The sequence below is a fragment of the Corvus cornix genome, chromosome 3 (genome assembly GCF_000738735.6).
Source record: "Corvus cornix cornix isolate S_Up_H32 chromosome 3, ASM73873v5, whole genome shotgun sequence".
Taxonomy (NCBI): Eukaryota; Metazoa; Chordata; class Aves; order Passeriformes; family Corvidae; genus Corvus; species Corvus cornix.
The window spans coordinates 97,945,106-97,964,163 of record NC_047056.1 but is presented as its reverse complement, the minus strand read 5'-3'; positions in this window follow the sequence as shown (position 1 = coordinate 97,964,163).

The following is a 19,058-nucleotide window of genomic DNA, read 5'->3' as shown; positions in this document are numbered from 1 at the left end:
ACAAATTAACTGGGCAGCAATGGGTGCAGGATAAAAATTGCATCAAATCAAGGGTTGCAGCCTGCAGGAGCAGAGCAGCTGATCTACATAAGCTCTCCCTATCTCCCAGTCCGTGTGGTACGTTTGTCTGGTTTGTTACCTTATTAGAGAGGAAAACATTTAAAGAGGGACTCCTGGAGGCTGGCTGATTTCTTGCTGAATCAGCCAGCTTGCTATTGAATTGATTTCTACATCTTCCACCTCAGGAAAGCTAGAAAATGTTTTTAATTGAACATTCCCTTAATTTACAGGACATGATAGTGCAGAAAAGGCTGAGAAATGTAACAAATGCACCAAATGCATCCTCTATTTATATACATAGCAATGATGTGGTCTTTTATATATTGGAAATGAATGGTTATTTAATATGTGTTATTTACCAAAAAAGCAATGCATAAACCATTAAATGTATGTAACAGAAGCATAGATGAAGTAGCATTTGATTCTGAAAAATAAATGGAATCTAGTGTGGGGGGAGGTTTGGAATAGGGATGTGCTGCAAGTGTACGGTGAATAAGAATAAGGCCCTGTTCTTCCCATGATCAGACACCAGTGAAACAGGAAATTGTTTTGACAATAAAATCACTAGTTTTCAAATTAATCTGCTGAAGCTCAAATACATTTCATTGTGCTAGGAGGAGAAAGGTAATTTTGCTAACTCTATTTTAATAGAACTTTTTTCAGTCAAAAACTAAGAGGTTTTAAGTTAAAAAAAAAAGGCAATAATATTTTCTCATACTGTGCAAGATGTATAAGTCTATTATTTATAGCCTTATGATAATTCTGTGGAAATCTGGAGTTTCCCCTATGTATCCAAAGCAATTTCTACCGGGAGGTATGGTCTCCCATGCTGTCCTAGCCCAAAGTTAACACAGATTTTAATTCAGAAGTAGTACAGGCTGGATTTATTACTACCAAAATTACCATCTATCCTTTTTTTGGAAGTTTAGTATTTTTGGATGAAAACAGTCAAGTATACTGACCTCTGCAAAGTACTTGGGTGAAGCAAAGGGGAAAAAAAGAGTTTAACATTTAACACATTTTAAATGCTTTAAGATGTAACATCATCCTCTAAGACCAGCTCAGGGTGAGCAGGTCCACAGTTTTATTCGAGCCCCTGCTACCAGTCCACTACGTAGCCTTGGGGAAGCTTGCAGCATGAGGTATAATGGTTATTGAGCTGTTGCCTCATTGACCTACGCATTAGTATTCTTTTCCCGCTTTTTCAGTTTTTATCCCAATCTGTAAGTTTACAAGGCAAGGACAGTACCTGACTTCATAAGCAAGTGTTCTGGGAGGGATATAAATCTCCAGGTTTTGGGGCATAAGACAGCCCGTAATGCTAAACACGGGAAACTTAGCTTGCAGGCAGATTATCTCCAAACTGCCAGCTGTAGTGTTTCTTTGTCTGAAGCAGCTGGTACTGACCACTCTTGGAGATAGGGTACTAGGAGAGATGGATCACTGCTTTGATCCAGTATGGCAAATCCCAGGCTTTTCTACAGTGCCAATAATATTACTGGCATTCAATAACAATAATAAGATTACTGGGAGGAATTTAACTAATAAGATCAAATAAAGAATCAAAATTTGGTGGGGTGGGGAAGGTCTATCATATATCCAGATGTCCAAAACATATTGAATTGGAGGAAGCTTTTGCCCCATGGTAATTTTAATTATATATAGAGATTTTCAAGTTTCTACTTTTGGAGCCTCCTAAAGTAATATCAGCAGTTACATAAAAAGAAACTTGAGAAGGGATGTGCTATACAACTGATGGAAACAAAAGAAAAGTGGGAGGAAGGAGAAGGAAGTTTGTAAAATTTTGCAGGGTAAAAGTATGCAGGTTGGAAAGTGACAAATAACACTGAATTACGCAAGTAACTACAAATGGAAAGGCAGGAAATAGAGGAAATCTTGTTGCACTGCCCTCAGAGTACATTATACAGTATGTTTTCAAACAACAGAGTCTGGGAATCAAAATTATGCCAGCAGTTAGCAGCCAACATCTGAAAGTTGTAAAGCACTGAGTTCCCTCTGATGGAGGTGGACATTTGGAGACTGTGAGCACTAGGAAGATTTGAGCTTTGATTAGGGGCAGTGGCTTTTGCTTTGCTTCACTTTGCTAATAAATTGTGTTGTAGGAAAGGATAGGGAGCCCTGACTCTGCTGGAGCTGCTTTAGTCCATAGGTTAGAGTACTGCGATCCCAGATGGTTGAAGCAATGCCAGCTGGTAGCACTTGGACAAAGAGTTCAGTCTGATGAAACACAGCCTGACAGCTGGTATCAGATGCTGGAGAACTGCAAGTTTCAGTGAACGTGTTGCTATTGGAGTCATGACAGAAATTTCAAGGGAGAAAAAAAAATTAAATTTGAGAGACTTCAGTAGAGGATCTCATCTGCATAGAAAGAAGAGCTCAGCCATGCTTTGCTGATGTTGCCAGCCAAAGACTTGGCCTGAAGTTTCTAAGGGCCTTTTTACACTACAAAATAGCAGGAACTTAGTATGATTTCTTGTTCAGAGGAACCACTGACAAGTGCCAAAAACAAGCTTATACTTGAAGCCATTAGCTCATTTGCTAAACGCTGGATCCAGTTGCATTGCAGTATTTTGGCAATGGTCCCTTACTCTCAGTTGTAATGCTGAAGGGACAAAAAGTCAGGATTCAAACTTTATGAAGACTACAAATTAGAAGCCAGCATTTTTGACTGCACCTAAAGATTGACCAGAAGAACAAGGAGACATATCATAAAGGGAATCGTCTGCATGGGGATGTAGCTGCATTTTGTGGCATTTGGGCTGCCAGCAGACACAGACTTTAATAAACTATGTCATGGTTAATGAAACTGAGATGTTATGAGACAAGAGATGACTTCGAAGGAAAAGTCCCTTGGCTCGGCACAGGTGTAAAGACAGCCAGCCTCACATTTGACTGACACTGTGCCCTGACTATCAGCACTTAGGGAAGAATCCAAGGTACACTTCCCTTACTTTCTTTGATCATCTGTGCCAGTAGTTTCTGGGTAGTTTACACTTAGAGGTCCTCACCCCCATGCCAATATTTCTGATTTTTGGCATATCATCCAAGACTCTCTGTCTTTTCTAAGCAGCCTATTGCATATTTAAACATATTAACTCCTGTGAGGCTGGGATTCATCTGAAATTACTTTTGCAGTCTAAATGGTAGGCATCAAATCTAAGCTTGTCATCTGGGTTTTCTCAATAGCTAATGGAGGGAATAAAACACGATTGAAATAGGTGGTATGAATTGTCATTGACAGATGCCTATTGCCCTTCTTTGGGTATAGAAACAGAGTATAAATGGCCCTCTCAGTGCAGATGTTATTAGTGTTTGTTTAGTTAAAGCCTGGGTGGGTCAGTCCCACTGTGTTTGAGATATCCCTCTTGGCATGATTTGCTATGTAGGTTAGGTGTGTCCCCATTCATCACATCATTGTGGAGACTCCTGTTTGCCAATAGCTAAGTTTTCCTTTCATTGTAGGAAAGCCCGCATTTCACTTAGGGCTAAGACTCTCATGGCAGCACTGTGCCCTGAGACATCTATGCCCTTTTGTGCATTTATCTCTAAATACCAGACAAACAGGATCTGGGAAGTCTTAGAGCAATTTAAAAGACTGGATACAAAAGGAGGCATAAAATGTGTGTCCATGCTGATTCATCAGGCACATGCCTACCACATACGATGTTCTGACATATAAACTCAGTAAGACAACCTCTTAAAAAAATGGAGTATGAGTTAACCTTGGCCAAGGGCCATACACCCATCCAGCCACCCAGTCACTCCCCCTCTGCAGCAGGACAAGAAGAGAAAATAGGATGAGAAAACCCCTCAGTCAAGAAAAGGACAGAAGGATCACTTAACAATTGCCCTCATGGATGAAACAGACTCAATGAGGGGAAAAACAACTTAATTTATTGCCAGTTAATATAGATTTGAGTAGTGAGAAACAAGGGAAAACTTTAACCAACACCTTTCCTCTTCACTTTCTCAGGTTCAAGTCCAGACTCCTCTTGCTTTTCCAAAGGCACAGGGTGGGTGGAGGAGATTACAGTCAGGACAGAATTCTTCCTCTCTGCTGCTCCTTCTCATTCCCACCTTTCCTGTGCAGGTGTTCCTAGTGGGCTGCAGTCCTGCAGGAAAGACCTGTGCCTGTGTGGGTTTTCCATGGGCTGCAGCTTTCTCTGATGTACACCCACGTTCTGGGGCACGAGGTGCTCTGGTCCATAGTGTGGATATCTGCTTCACTATGACCTACCAACTGTAGGGAAATACCTGCCGTAGAGCTCTTCCTCTTCCTAAGCACCAACAACTGGTACAAGGACTACAAAGAAAGATCTTCCACCTACTGACTGTAAAGACATTTCTTTAGCTTTCAAATTTTCCCTTTCTACAGGTTTTTTTCTAATTCATTTTTTCTTTACCTTTTCATCTTTTCCATTTGGCTTCAAAAATAAAGGGTGGAAGACAAATGGCACACCACAAAAGGAGAAAAGCAGACAACTTATAAAAATGAAAGCCGCCAAAAGCAAAACATTTTGTTTTGCAGTTTTGTCTTAAATAAAAAAAACCAAAGCAACACCCAAAGAGCATTTCCTAGAAATTATTCTATATTCAAAAGGGTTTTTTTTTTTCAATGTGTTGTTATGAAAAGCCAGCAAACAAGCCTTCCAAAAATAAATAATGAATGATATTGGGAAACCTTTTATCTCCTTCTTTAAGAGTGTCATCAGACCAAAAGGGCAATGCCATTCTTCTTCCAAAGTTCAAAGGACAAGGAAACTTTTATTTTCGTTGGTGGCACCTAAATGTAATGAGACAATATCCAAAAGCCAGTCTTAGAAAAGCAACAGCAAAATGCTTGCTCTCTATTCTATCTATATTTTGTAATTACTCAGAATTATTCTAAGTCTATAATCAATGCCATTTATTCCAGTGAGAATTATTTAATGGCTGAGGGAGATCAAGTCATAACTCCTTCAATAAGTTGTATTTCCTCTTTTCCTTGTCCCTCTCACTGTTTGTCACATACACCCGTTGTATGTTTTAAATTAAATGGCGAAATCGAGGGCAGAAAGTGTGTTACTTGTACATCTGTTTATTAAAATTCTCTTTTTCACTGGTGCTTTTAAATGTTGTTTCAACTGGAATAAAAAAATTTGGCATAATTTTAGTTCACTTAAAGAAATGAAATATTTATTATTTCAGTGGTGTTATTAAACTGGATTTTCCTTATTTTTCACTGGTTTTTTTTTCTCTAGTGAAATACTTTTTTTTTTTTAATTTATTTATTATTCTATTTTTGCTAATCACTATGTGGGAACTCTTGTGTTACACTACACAGTTTTATCAGCATAGAAGCCTTTCTGAAAAAGCAGTAAGAGAAAATTAGATCCTCACACAGCAAATCTGCACTTAGCAGAGCTTTATTTAGTGCAATTAAAAGAGCCATTGTTTTTCTTACCACTGCTTGGTGGTAGGCATCAAGCTGCCACTTGGAGAGGTGCCAACAGCATGCACCATTGAGTACCCTTCCAGCAGATGTGTAATTTACCAGAGTACAGGACTGAATGAGGTGACAATGGAAGCAAAAGCTGAGCAAAATAAGAGAAAGCAACAGTGACCTTTTGCACTGCTAAAGTCCTTGCAGTGAAAGGTGGGGATGACCCCCTGATCCACCAGGGGAGGGGACAGGTATCATGGCACTCTGGAAGTGCATTATCGCAGAAGAGAGCAGACTGCAAGCAGCAGCAGGAAATTCAGTTTCAAGAGATTTATGAGCAGCGGTGTCCAGAAACCCAGTGAGGAGCCTCTTGAACTGAAGAGCTGTGTTAGGAGAAGCTTATTCCCTCCCTCTTCCCCAGCATGGGCACACTGGGCAGGTGCTAGGACATTCTGATGTCTCGCCTTGATTTACTTATTTGATGAAAAATAATGAAAGGGATGATTCTCAAGAGTCCTTGGAGATTCCATTAACTCTGCAAATTGAGCATATTGATAAGTTGGTGATTATTTTGAAATGAACTAGAGAAATTGAAAGGAAAAGTGATTGTAGGAAGGGCCTGTTTAATGTGCAGAGATTTTAAAACGTAGGTAATATTTCAAGTGTATCAAAATACAGTAAAAAGACCAGGGGTTAATTATAATGGCATGATAGTTGGAACCACATTATTATAATTCTCTTGGAAAGCACTATGGAGCATATGGAGTAAATGAGGGGCCTATGTGTGCATAATAAGTTCTGTATGGGGATAAGGTGAAGGAGCAAGAGCTCTCTTGTGTGTAAGAGGTGCTAAATAAAGGGAAGAAAATGATTTAACTACTTGATGAACCAACTTTGTACGTAGCAACACATTCACAGTGCCCTATCTCTTAAATAGCAACATACATAAATTCACTCACTGCCATGATTCATCTTTACTTTACACAGCAAATACTACCCCAAACAGTCTAGAGAGCACATGCTGGAGAATTGGCTGTTCAAAGACATGCTCATATGGCGTCAGAAACTTGGTATTTTGTGCTGTGCAGAACTGTTAAGTGTTTGCTTTACAGGTTTGCTTCCTCGCTACTGATTTTTAACTTTGCTATTTCTGAATAGATTTTGATGTTTCCTGTTCTCAATCACTGGAATTTTTAGTGTATGCAGGCATCTGACTTCACTCTTAGAGAGTCATCTCAGTAATGGAGACTGAGAGAATACAAAAGACCTCCTTGAAGTTACTCCTCGATTTGAAAAGATTCTGCTGGTGGCTTTGAAGGGTGAGCATTTGCTCACTGCCCTGAAAATTAATTTTAATCATTTAACAATAATGTGTCAAAAAATGTTTAAACATCAAACTCAGACTAGGGGACTAATTTTTAGATGGCTAAAGATAGGTGCAGTGAATCCAACCCAAAAGACTGATGCTTATTTAGAAGGAGAAATTACTGGAAGAAGAATACAGAGAGAATTCACAGAAAAAACTAACCATAAAGTGAGTCTTCAGCCTAATTTCCACTCAGTATAGTCTGTGCTGAGCAGAACCTTTAATTCATGAAAAAAATATCCTACTAATAAACAGCAAATTACTTAGGAGATAAGAAAAGTAGCCCAGTTCTGTAGGCGGTGCTCTGAGCTAGGGTCTGGTTCTACTTTTAGGCCAATGCACCTAAATATTTTTAAATCTTTCAGGGGTATGATCACGAAATCAAATATTCCATGATGTGAGATTCAGAAACAAGTGTGGAATTAAAGTAACAGAGGCCACCTGGATTTCTTCCCCCTATAGAGTGACTGGTATTGTTTCTCTTATACTGTTTTAACAGAAATGTTGCATGCACTAACTAATTAGAATAAAGTGTAGAAAGGCAGTAAATGCCGTGTTCACTGAAAATATTCACTGAGTTTGCCAAACTAATCTCTCATGCTCCGTTTATAGAATTTATAATACATTTGTGACTGTATTTGCACTTTCCTTTTAATGTCTGCATTTACTTTCCCATCTAATGAATTGAGGATACCAATATTGATACTTTAACTGGTAAAATTCTTCATTTACAGAATTTCTATTTTAAAATAGAAAACAAACAAAAAAAGCGCCAAATACTTTAGAAACCAAAATCTCCTACAAGAACTCACTGTGTAGCTGATGCCACTTCTACGAATCTGCTGATGATGCCTACCTACAATTGACTTAATCTTACATTACAAACAAAAGAAGAAAGAGAAAGTGGAGTTGTTTATATGACTGTACCATACAAAGGAATCATTTTCAGCAGATTATCAGAGTTGCATTTGGGCACATTAATCCAACAGCCATGAAAAGACCAAACTATGTGGCACACAACCACTTCAGTAGCAGGATTCTTCATAAAACCTGTGTCAAAAAAAAAAAAAAAAAAGAATACATAACCTTAAAATTTTTCTTTAACAGAAAGTAAAAAAAAAACAGTCAGCCTTTAGTAGAAGACTTTCAAGACCCAAGAACTGAAAGTCTTTCTCCAAACTCAGTCCTGCCTCTTGTTGACAGAACAGGGAAGCAGATGATAAGGCCTAGGAAATATGTTTTAAAATTTGTAGTAGGTATTTATGAACATTTTAAGGCTAATCATTGACCTTAAAGTTGTCCAGGTATAATCTGTTACAATTATGCAACTTTTTTTGTGTAAATAGGTCATTATTAGGGTTGTAGCTGCTGCGTCACATCAATCCTCAAATATGGTGTCCACTGGAATTCAGCAACAGATGGAAAAATAAATTAGAGATTAGAAAATAAACGGGTAAATAAACCAAACCTATTTGGCTAGACGAAGAGAAGGATGAAAAGTAACTTGGTTACAGTATATATATAGTTAGGTTTGGAAGCTGAAAATAATTAGACCAGGGCATTTCAGCCTTACTGACAAATGTATATTTATCTAAACTCAACTTTCAGCCAGTGTCTGGAAGCTGTTCCTTATGTAAGTCAGAAACTGTTCAGTGATTGGAAGCTGAAGTTAAACAAATTCAATCTCAAAATAAGAAGTTATTTCTTAACAGAGAAAGTAACTAAAGGTGAGAATCTGGTTTTGCTTCACATGAAGATGGTGAATTCACCATTAGTTTAAATGCTGTTGTAAAACGGGGACACATTAATCCAGGTTCTGAAAGAAAATGTGCAGCCTGTGGGAAATGCTGAAGAGAGAGGACTGACGGGTATTTGCTACAGGCTCTCTAATGGATTCCTTGTTATTGCAAGGATACAAGGCATTAATGGAAACTTTAGTCTGTCTTGTTCCTCTGAAGTGCTTTCATCTTACTCAAGTTCTCTGGCATGAGTAGATAGAGATAAGAGAATGAAACTCAGTGGCTTCAGAGTATTGAGGTTAGAGTACATCCCCCTGGACTTGCAAGCAGTGAAATGATGGATATGAGAGATCTGCAGCAGATTTACAAGGAGTCCCTTTATGCCTGAGCCTTTGCACCAGCTACAGGGTACACAGCTCCAGCTGGCCCACTGCTGGCAGTGTTGTTGGATATCACCTGAACTCTCCAGGTGGAGCTATATTCTGGGTTGCTTAAGTTTGTCCAGGTTTACACGTCATTAGGAGACCAACCATTCTGCTGACAAGATTCACATGGGTGTTCCAGTCAGAAACATGCAATCTTGGGGAGCCAGGAGGCACATTTTCCTAGAGATGAAACCAAAGATAAAAATGAAAGCAAGGGACTGGGGAGAGGAAGCTGAAGTTTGTTCTGTTTCATCAACTGGAGGCCCAAAGGGAGGCACCCTATTACATATAGTGAGACCAGTGCTTAGATAAGCAAAGGAAATGGGGGAAGAAAACAGATGTGAAGTGCCTTTCCCAAGATCACACAGCTGGCCAGCTGGGATCCCATCCGGAGCCTATGAATCCTCCAGCATTTCTGGTCCAAGCCATTGAGGTGAAATATATTTATAGTTATGACTCTTGCAAACAGAAGTAGTCAAGGGGAAAATGTCATTGTTTGCATCAGCTAGTTTCCTTACCTGCATAAAACAAGTATTAGAGGAAAGACATCCTGACCATTATTAATTTTCAGTAGTGGTACAGTGATGACCTAAATACAGGGAAATAAGTGATAGTATTTTTCATATTAAAATTTTGCCTTTCCTCTCTCTGGTGTCTTTTGTTTGATTCTTAGCGTAAATAATTGGTTGTGTTGTCTAAAGCATATACCCTGTTTATTGGGTGGGAGCATAAAACAAGGCTCCAGATGTCCGATCAGGACCTCCTTGTCCTTCTCCCTCCCTCATTAATGAAAACATTGAAAAAAAAGACAATACCAACAGAAGAAGAATCCAACAGCGAGAGTGTGTTCAGTGAAACTCTGTACCCCTCCCTGACACTCCTCCTCTGTACACCCCGCCCTAAGTCACACACAAGAACGTTTGTAACACATGCCTCTAGCCAAGGGTAGCGACTGGCAGGCATTCCCAACGTGCTGCAATGGGCTACAGCTCTCTGGAAAAGTGAGATTTCATCTTCACAGCTATGCTGAGCCAAAGAGGGAGCTGGAACAAGAAATGCTACCAGCCACTCTGAACTCCTCTACTTTGGCATGGTAACGCACTACCTAAAGGTATTGTGAAAATATTACTTTTAAGTAGAAAAGTTTGATAAATTGGCTAGAATAATAGGGAACATGACACTACCTCACTGTCTCTTCTCACTATTTTCAGAAACCTCATTTTGGAGAACCTGAAAGACAGCTTTAACTTAATCGACTGTTCTGTCAGTCACTCAAGTTTTAAGGAGAGTCAGTTTCTTGGCCTTCAAGAGGTACATTTTAACTCTACTATTCAGTTTCAGACTCTCCATAACCACACAAAATATGGCTATGATTTGATCCATACAACCACCTTTCTCTAGGACAGAAGAGGGAAGTTTAAGGCAGTAAATTCAGCCTGTATTAGCATATTAATTGTACAGCTTCTCAGCTCCTGTGCTCTCACAAATTTAGTAACAAATCATGCTTGATGCACCTATAGAAATGAGCCATCTTCCTAGAAGCAACAAGGGCAGCTGCAACTGCAGCGTGGCATCACTGTGTTGCTGCCTGCTGCTGCCCTGGTCGCTCCTACTTGGCTTTGTCCTGGCAGGCTGTGCTGGGTTGCACTGGGCTGGGCTGCTGTGGGCTTTGGGGAAGTAGGCTGCATTCCCACATGCCCAACCCCTTCCCACCTGCTGTCCACCCACTGCATTGCAGGAGCCTGGAGGAAACTCCAGAAAAGTTATTTATAGGCTATCTCAGAGTAAGGGTCAGCAGAGGAGCACACATACTGCTTAAATTAGTGTACTATATTTACAGCAATAGTGGCAAGTTGCAGTCATTGGAAGCCTCTTGAAAAGTTATGTGGCCTCTATGTCCATGACAAGTCATTATTTCTTTCCCTGAAGTTATAAGCATGGACAACCACAGTAATGAGTTATCAGACATTTTGAACCAGGATTATATCTGTGCCTCTTTTTACGGATGTGGTATATAACTCTGACTGATCTCAGTAGGAGATTAGATAGAACAAAGCAAAATATTCTAAAAATTCCTAATAAAGTCATCCCTCAGTCATGAATAAGCACATAAGCAGGCCTAAAAGAGCAATTTTTTTTTCATACATGTGATGGAAATAAATTCTGTTAAATGAAACAAGCAGAAATAGACGTAGATAATGAAAATTTAACATGGAAGTAATTTAGAACTTTTATTTTTCAGATTCTCACAAAAGCAAAAATCTTTTAGTTTTACTTAATTTTAACACCTATGAACCAATTCTAGAATTTCAATGAACCTTATGTGTTTAGAATTAGCTAAAATAATGCAGTCTCTGCTCTCCATACCAGTATCCCAACTCACAAGCTTTGCTGGTTCCACAGCGCTGTGGTGAAAGTACCATGAATACAGGCATTTCCCTGTGAGGAGATACTGTTTGGCAGATAAACCCTCAGTACTACTCTTCAATACTTGTTCAATAACCAGTCTGGAGGATATGTTTCTTGACACATAAATAAGTTTTTTTAGCTCATAGAGGAAAAGGGAGATCATGGAGAGAAAATAGATTACTTGAGACAACTTTGATGATATATAAAGTATAAATAAAGGAGAGTAAATGAAAATTAGGCTAGAATGGTTGACAACTTTCAGTTGGGAAACTTTAGGCTCTTTTTGTTTTTACAGCTGCAACTGGAATTTCAGAAAATAAATTCTCAGTTCTGCAGCACTCTCCATCTGGGCATCTCAAGCTTTGTCCATTTTATGGTGTAGAAATAAGTTGAAATGGTGACATTTCAAGGGATGGTAAACTGAGCACCAGAAACTCAAACAAATTCTGACTTTTCAGTCTTTGGCAAGATGTGAAAACAGAAGTATAATATCCTCATATGTAATTTCCTGCTTCTAGAAGCTTGGCCTTTGTCAATATAAACCAAGAGAAATCCAAGCCCAAATTTCCTGTCACCAAAAAATATGCATGAGCTTATCCTAGAGCAGACTATGCTGCTGTTCTTTTTATAAGAAATAGCTCAGACCACACCTTAATACCAAGCAATGAACATTTGTGGCATTTGAGTAACTGATTTCCCAGACAACATTTCTTATGGTGACTGGCAGAAGATGTTGCGTGGGTTTTCTTTCTCTCTCTCGTCTTCCCCCACTCTCCACCCCCGCTGTTGGTCTTGTTGCTGTGTCTTTATCATACTTCATACGATGGCATGTCTACTTTGGGAAATGATGATTTCAGTGTGGGTGGATGGAAAGAGATCTGCCAGAGGGTGCAAATTTCAAATTGCTGCCACGGATACACCCTTCTGTGCTGTCTTCTCAAGATACCAGAAAAAGTCTCTAAGGAATGCCTGGGGCTTGACTCTTGGTGTAAAGATAGACTTCTACACCATGCATTTTTCTTTCAATATTAAAGAAATAGACAACATAAATAGATCTAGTGAACTCAAATTGCCTTAACACTTTTTCATGGAGCAGGCCATTATGAAATCCTTACTGGAAGTAATGTAATATTTGTATATTTGTTTCATTATTGGGCTTGGAAAATTGTTTAAAATGCTGCTTCCAAGTCAAGGTGACTCAGCATTGGTGATCTTTACGCAGAAGTCAGACTATATAAATTTAAAATATTGGGAAGTAAAACGTGTAAAAAATATTCAAAAGTAGGGTGTAATGCTTACTACTGTAAATGTGGCACTTTGTTACGTGAAATAGATGAGAAATAGAAACATCAAGGAAGTAGAAAAATTGTGCCTAAAATAATGTTAACAATGACATACCATATCTACCTCAGCAAAGAACAGGCTTTTCTCAGATGAGAAGAGTGCTTGACTCTAGCTGGGTAAACTGATTACTCAGTTTCTGATTCCCTGCATAGCTGTCCTTATTAAAAGGAAGTGCAGAAGTTCAGCTGGGCTGTAGCCTGTGCTGCTGACTGTTTCAGGAGCAGGGCTGGAAGGAGATGATACAAGGAGGAAAACAAAGATTTCAGAGACAGAATATTTATAGTAAAGTATTAACTCAAGAAGTCTCTTGCTTAGGAAATATTTTGCTCAGATTAAAATAATATTTACATCCCTACTTAAGGTTTCTTTTCCCTCAGTGTGGTGTATACTCCCAAGTGGATGTTTCACTGGAACTCTGAGTAGCCTACAATGTCTGTGTGGATCTAATATTTTGTACATGAAAACCTTTGGCTGATGTAACTGCTTCATCTTCCTTGAAGAATGAGATTAGTAGGTCTAGTCTGCTTTCCATTAGCTTGCATACACATGTGTGTTACCTAACACAATACTTATAAAAAAACTCAGCTAACTCATAGTTTCTGTTCATCAGAGAGAGATGCAAACCCTGAAGGAATAAGCTGGTCTCCCTGCTTGTTCTGAGTCCTATTGCACATGCAGGCTCTATCCCTTGGATCCATTAAACTTCTTTTCTATGGGTACTAGCTTATACCTTCCTCTCAACATTCAGTCACTACAAATGCATAATGATTATAAATTGTAGGACTTGTTAATAATAATATGGATGCAGTTGCTTTCACAAATTACTGCTTGGAGTAGAGCACAGTGCTCTATATCAGTGTATTTATTTAATACAGGAAAAGAAAAAAGTGAATACGTGATCTATGTCAGAGATTTAAAAATAGCATTATCCTATGAAGAAATCATAGAAATGAGATTCAGCAAAGCTTAGGCAGTAGTACCCTCTTGTTTCTTAGCTGAATTAGTGCTATATGCTGGTTACTGTGAGAGAGGGAAAAGCTATATTATTTTCTTTCCCACAAGAACCTGAGTTGCTCTGCCATGAGGACACTTTCTAGGCTGTGTTAGACTCCAGGAAGTCTCAAACAAGTTTAAAATCCATATTCAAGTAAAAGTGGTGTTCCCTTGTCAAAGAAAATAGCCAGATTCTGATTCTATGTTTGGTTTTACATTAACAATTTATTCGGCAGATGTATGAAGGTTTAATATTTTACTGGCACTTCTTTTTGTTTTACTCCATTGACATAGAGGTATTTATATAGCTATGCATTTTTAACAGTCAAAAAACCCCAAACAAACAAACAAACAAACCAAAACCAAAAAATCCCAAAAAACCCCAAAAAACCAACCAATCAACCAACAAAAACCAAATCACCAAAACCCAACCAACCAAAAAAAAACCCTCCCCAAACAAGAACAAAAAATAACATCAACAAAAAAAACCCAGCGAAACAAAACAAAACAGAAAAACCCCACAAACCTCAAAATAGAAAACTAGTGTGGTGTGACATGCAGTTATAATCACAATTTTATTACAGTTTTTACAGGTGTATCTCTGGCTATGGAGATATGTCCTCTTTTATACCTATTTGTACAATTGAAGATAGTGCTGCTAATAGACTTCCTAGTGGAAGAATCACATTAAGCAAACTCAGACCATTTAGCTCTTACTATCTTCACTGGAAAAGAGGCACAGATATTGAAAATTTAGAATTGTCTATAGCTTATATTAGTAAAAAAATATTAAGAACATGAATATCATATTCATGATATGATAGCCCATGCCTTCTTTCACAGTCATGAGGGCAAGACTTTTCAGGTGGGGTCAAGCCAAATATAGGTAGGTGACATATTGGCAGTGAAAAGGAAAAGAAAGAACAAAGGATAAAAGAGAACTATAGAGTTGGGAATGTTTTAAGTGATTATTTATTTGTGAATTTGTACTGGTGATGAGGTAAGATCTTACTAACATTATTTCTCTATCAATAAATCTGATAGAGCAATAAATCAGTATTTGTAGAAGGAATATGTCTGTTCATCACACACATATTTCACTTTGTGTGCCCATGTAATGTATTACTGATGCCATGATGATTTTTTGCCTTTTCTTTTAGACTCCTTTTATATACTTTTTTATAGCTTTTGTATTCTTAGGTTTTTAGCCTACATTCTTAGACTTATTTGTTAAGTTAGGAGACTAAACATCTTAGAAGCCCCAGACACCAAGGTCCTCTCCAGAACACATTTTGTAAACTGAGATAGAACCATCCAGGGGAAGGTTCCTTGGGGAGGGGGGCTCACTCAAGCCTCTCATTGGGGAATCTTTGATAGATATGCTAATTAGTAAAACCTATAACCTTATTACCCAATCTATCAGGGGTGTGCATTGTGGTGTGCATTTCGGTGCATTTGACCTGGACGTGGTGCGCCTAAGGATCCTTAAAATAAATATAGAGGTAAAATCCCTTTTTCCTTTCTAACCATGTTTGATTCTTGATTTTAAGACCAGGAAAAGGCATATGATAAAGATGTACAGAGCATGGTATCTCCCTATATGTTGACATATATGCTTGTGGGTATGTATATATATGCATGCAGCAAGAAAGACAAATATAATTAAGCTGTAAGAACCAGATTGACAGTGTCAGTGATATAACACAGCTGTTTTAAAATGGTTAGCTCACCACTTATCTATTACAGCCAGGAAAAATATCATTAGGAACATTATTATTGTATTACAATAGCTCTAGATTTTCCGAGTAGGAAAAATAGGGGGAAAAAAAGGCAGATGCAAGTGGATGGTGTTTAGGAATGACAAACTGTATGACATTTTTTTAAATGTGGCAGACTGTACCTGAATTCTCAGTGGAATGAGAAAACAAAGCTATTGACTCTTAGTGTCCCAGTACAAACAAGTGCAAAACATTTGTTTTCCAGAAACAAATGTTCTTCACTGTTCTGTTCTTCACTGATCAGCCTGCTGTTGAAGTGTCCTGCTCCTCTTGCACGGAGCTACATGAACCATGAAAGCAACCTGCTGCAATGTTGCTTCATTGGTGCTTAGAAGCCCTCACCTTGACAGACTCAAATTTCAAAATTTTGGCACTAAGCAAGCAAGCAAGCCTATATCTAGTCCATTTAAGCAAAACCACAGGACCCTGTAAAAGTCAAATGGACAATTCATATGCATTTAGAGCCTTTTTGAAGGACTTCAGTAGGTGTTTGTGTATCTTCTTCCTAAAAGCATTTAGAAAGTCACTGCCGTTGAATAAGATAATGCAAAGTTGATGGAGTTAAAGCTACTCTACTTCTTAAAAATATTTACTATTGACACAAGAAAACACCACTTCTTCAAGAAGCCACCTGAGTTTGGGACCATAAACCTTTCTACATGTCACTGAATCTTAAGTTAGGGAACAATCTGCTTATGAGAACTTTAATCACAGTAAAATGTGAATCAAGGAGCAACACTGAGGGACTTTTGCACCCTCATATTCAGAAGCTTTTGAATAATTAGATTTTCTCAAAGTCTTCTGAGTCTGCAATAAGTACACTACTACAATATACTGATAAAAGTAAAATAATATAATGGCATATATTCTGAGTTACAAGTATTTCAGTTATCACAGTTGGCAAATTATTGCTTATCAGACATGATGATGATGATGTATGAGTCTATGTGAGCTGCTTGCCTTGTGCCTTCTGCAGTTGAAAAATAAAATCAATTAGCATAAACCTCCTCTTTGGTCTCACTTTGTTTTTGCAAGAAGGGGAAACATGCAGATGAGCCATTATAACATCTCAGTTGACAAGTGGTAACTAAGTTCTTAGAACTGGATTGCTCACAATGGTTATATCTCTAACAAATCCTTTCATATTACAAAATACTACCTTTTTTTCAACAAATAATTTTTTTCCTGAGATTTCAATCTTCATCCAGTGAAAAAGAAGGAAGAGCTTTTAACCTATTGATGGAAACATGCTAAGTATTGCTTTTTCTGTTTCATCTGAAAGTAGAGCTTCTGAGAATAGTTAAGAAAACAGATTTCAAAAATTTGGTAAAATTTTGCAGCCCCCACTGAGACTTTATTTTATGACATTAGTTACTGTAAACTACAAGGTGAGAGGCTCAAGACTCTGGTACAGAGTTTGTTGCCTCTCTGAAATCCAGTGACATGGCTACACATTACACAAGCAGGAGTTAGATGTTAAATCCTCCTTGCACTAGACAACTACAGACGCTGGCCTACAGAATCTTCTTCTCCACTGAGACACCTTGACTGAAAGCATGGCAGAAGTATGCAAGAATGTCTGCTAGCTACTAAGTTCTGCCGCTACAGATTTGCCTGGACATCACTGGGCTCTTGGCTGACCAGAGTTTCTGCAATAACCCTATTCTGCTCACCTTGTTGGAGGGCTCTGGGATGGAGTCTGAGTCAATGAATACCCTACCAAGTTAACCTCACTGTCCTGCCAGGCTCCTGGTGCCTCTGCTCTTGTAGGGAAGCCCCATCCCTACTACTCTTGGACAGGACTCTCTTCTGGAGTAAAAATCATTTTTCTTCTGCTCTGCCTTGTGAACTTAACAATTATTCTCTAATAAAGTTACCGTAATAGCAAATTTCTTCATGTAGACCAGATCTAAATGGATTTCCTATTTTCATAATTGGAGGTTTGATATAGGTCACCATCTGTAATCTGGAAAATCCTTTGCAGTATGGATATAACATGTAAAGAATTAACAGTAGAGTTGTGTGAAGCATTTGCAATGAAGTTAGACAGCACAAAATTGACCTCTTTGGGGATTTTGTTATGAAGTGATAAAAGTAGGCCTGTATTGCCAAGAGTTTTTTTGTTTGCTGGTGATACAGGTCAACCTTGACACCTTGTGTTTTGCCTTGCAAGTCAAGCAGTGTTTGCAAGTTCTTGTGGCTTTTATGCCACATCTGATGTAATATTTCTTACTACATTTTGGTTTGTATTGCTGAACAGATTTCAACCAAATGTTTAGGAAAGAGAAAGTGATTTTAAATAGCTTGAAATTGAAGGGAAAATTGGCAAGAGTGTCAATGAAGAAATATCAGAATGTTTCTCATAAATAGAACAAAACCCAGTATTTTATCAAAGACAGCAAGCAGGATAGCTCAGGTGTCCATTAGTCTGTTTTCTGATATCAGTGAGAGGAGAATAATAGAAAGGGTTGTATGGAATTCAATTAAAAAAGAATCAAAGGATCAGAATATATTTAATGCCAGACAACAGACAAAATAAGTCTTGTAATAAAAACCTGAATTCATTTTTTGATGAGATTTCAAGTTTGATTGACGAAGAACCTATGTATATGCAACATGCTTAGAGTTATGCCAGGATTTTTACTTCCTGGGGTAAAAGGAATAAAGCATTGAATTATTTCAAGAAGGCACAGGGAAAGTAATTCATTTAATTGGTGAACACTCAGTGTCAACTGGACATCAACCAATTGACATTCAATCTGGACAGGCTGGACTGATGGGCTGAGACCGTCTGTGTGAGGTTCAACAAGGCCAAGTGCCAGCTCCTGCCCTTGGGTCACAACAACCCCAGACACTGCTCCAGGCTGGGAGCAGAGTGGCTGGAAAGCTGCTCAGTGGAAAAGACCTGGAGGTGCTGGTTGACAGTCAGTTCAACATGAGCCAGCATGTGTCCAGGAAGACCAATGGCATCCTGACCTGTGTCAGCAATAGTGTGGCCAGTGGGACCAGGACAGTGATTGTCCCCTTGTACTCAGCACCAGTGAGGCCACACCTCAAGTCCTGTGTTCAGTTCTGCATCCCTCACAACAAGAAAGATATTGAGGGGCTGGAGCAAGCTCAGAGAAGCATAACAGAGCTGGTGAAGGGTCTAAAGCACGAGTCCTACAAAGAGTGGCTGACGGAGCTGGGAGTGTTTAGCCTGGAGAAAAGAAGGCTCGGGGGTGACCTTATTGCTCTCTACAACTGCCTGCAAGGAGATTGTAGCCAGGTGGGGGTCGGTCTCTTCTCCCAGGCAATCAGTGACAGGACAAGAGGAAGTGGCCTCAGGCTGTGGCAGGGGAAGTTCATGTTGGACATCAGGAAGAACTTCTTCACTGAAAGAGTAGTTAAGCATTGGAACTGGCTGCCCAGGGCAGTGGTGGAGTCACCAGCCCTGAAAATGTTCAAGAAACAACGGGACATAACACTTAGTGCTGTGGTTTAGCTGACAAGCTGGTGTTC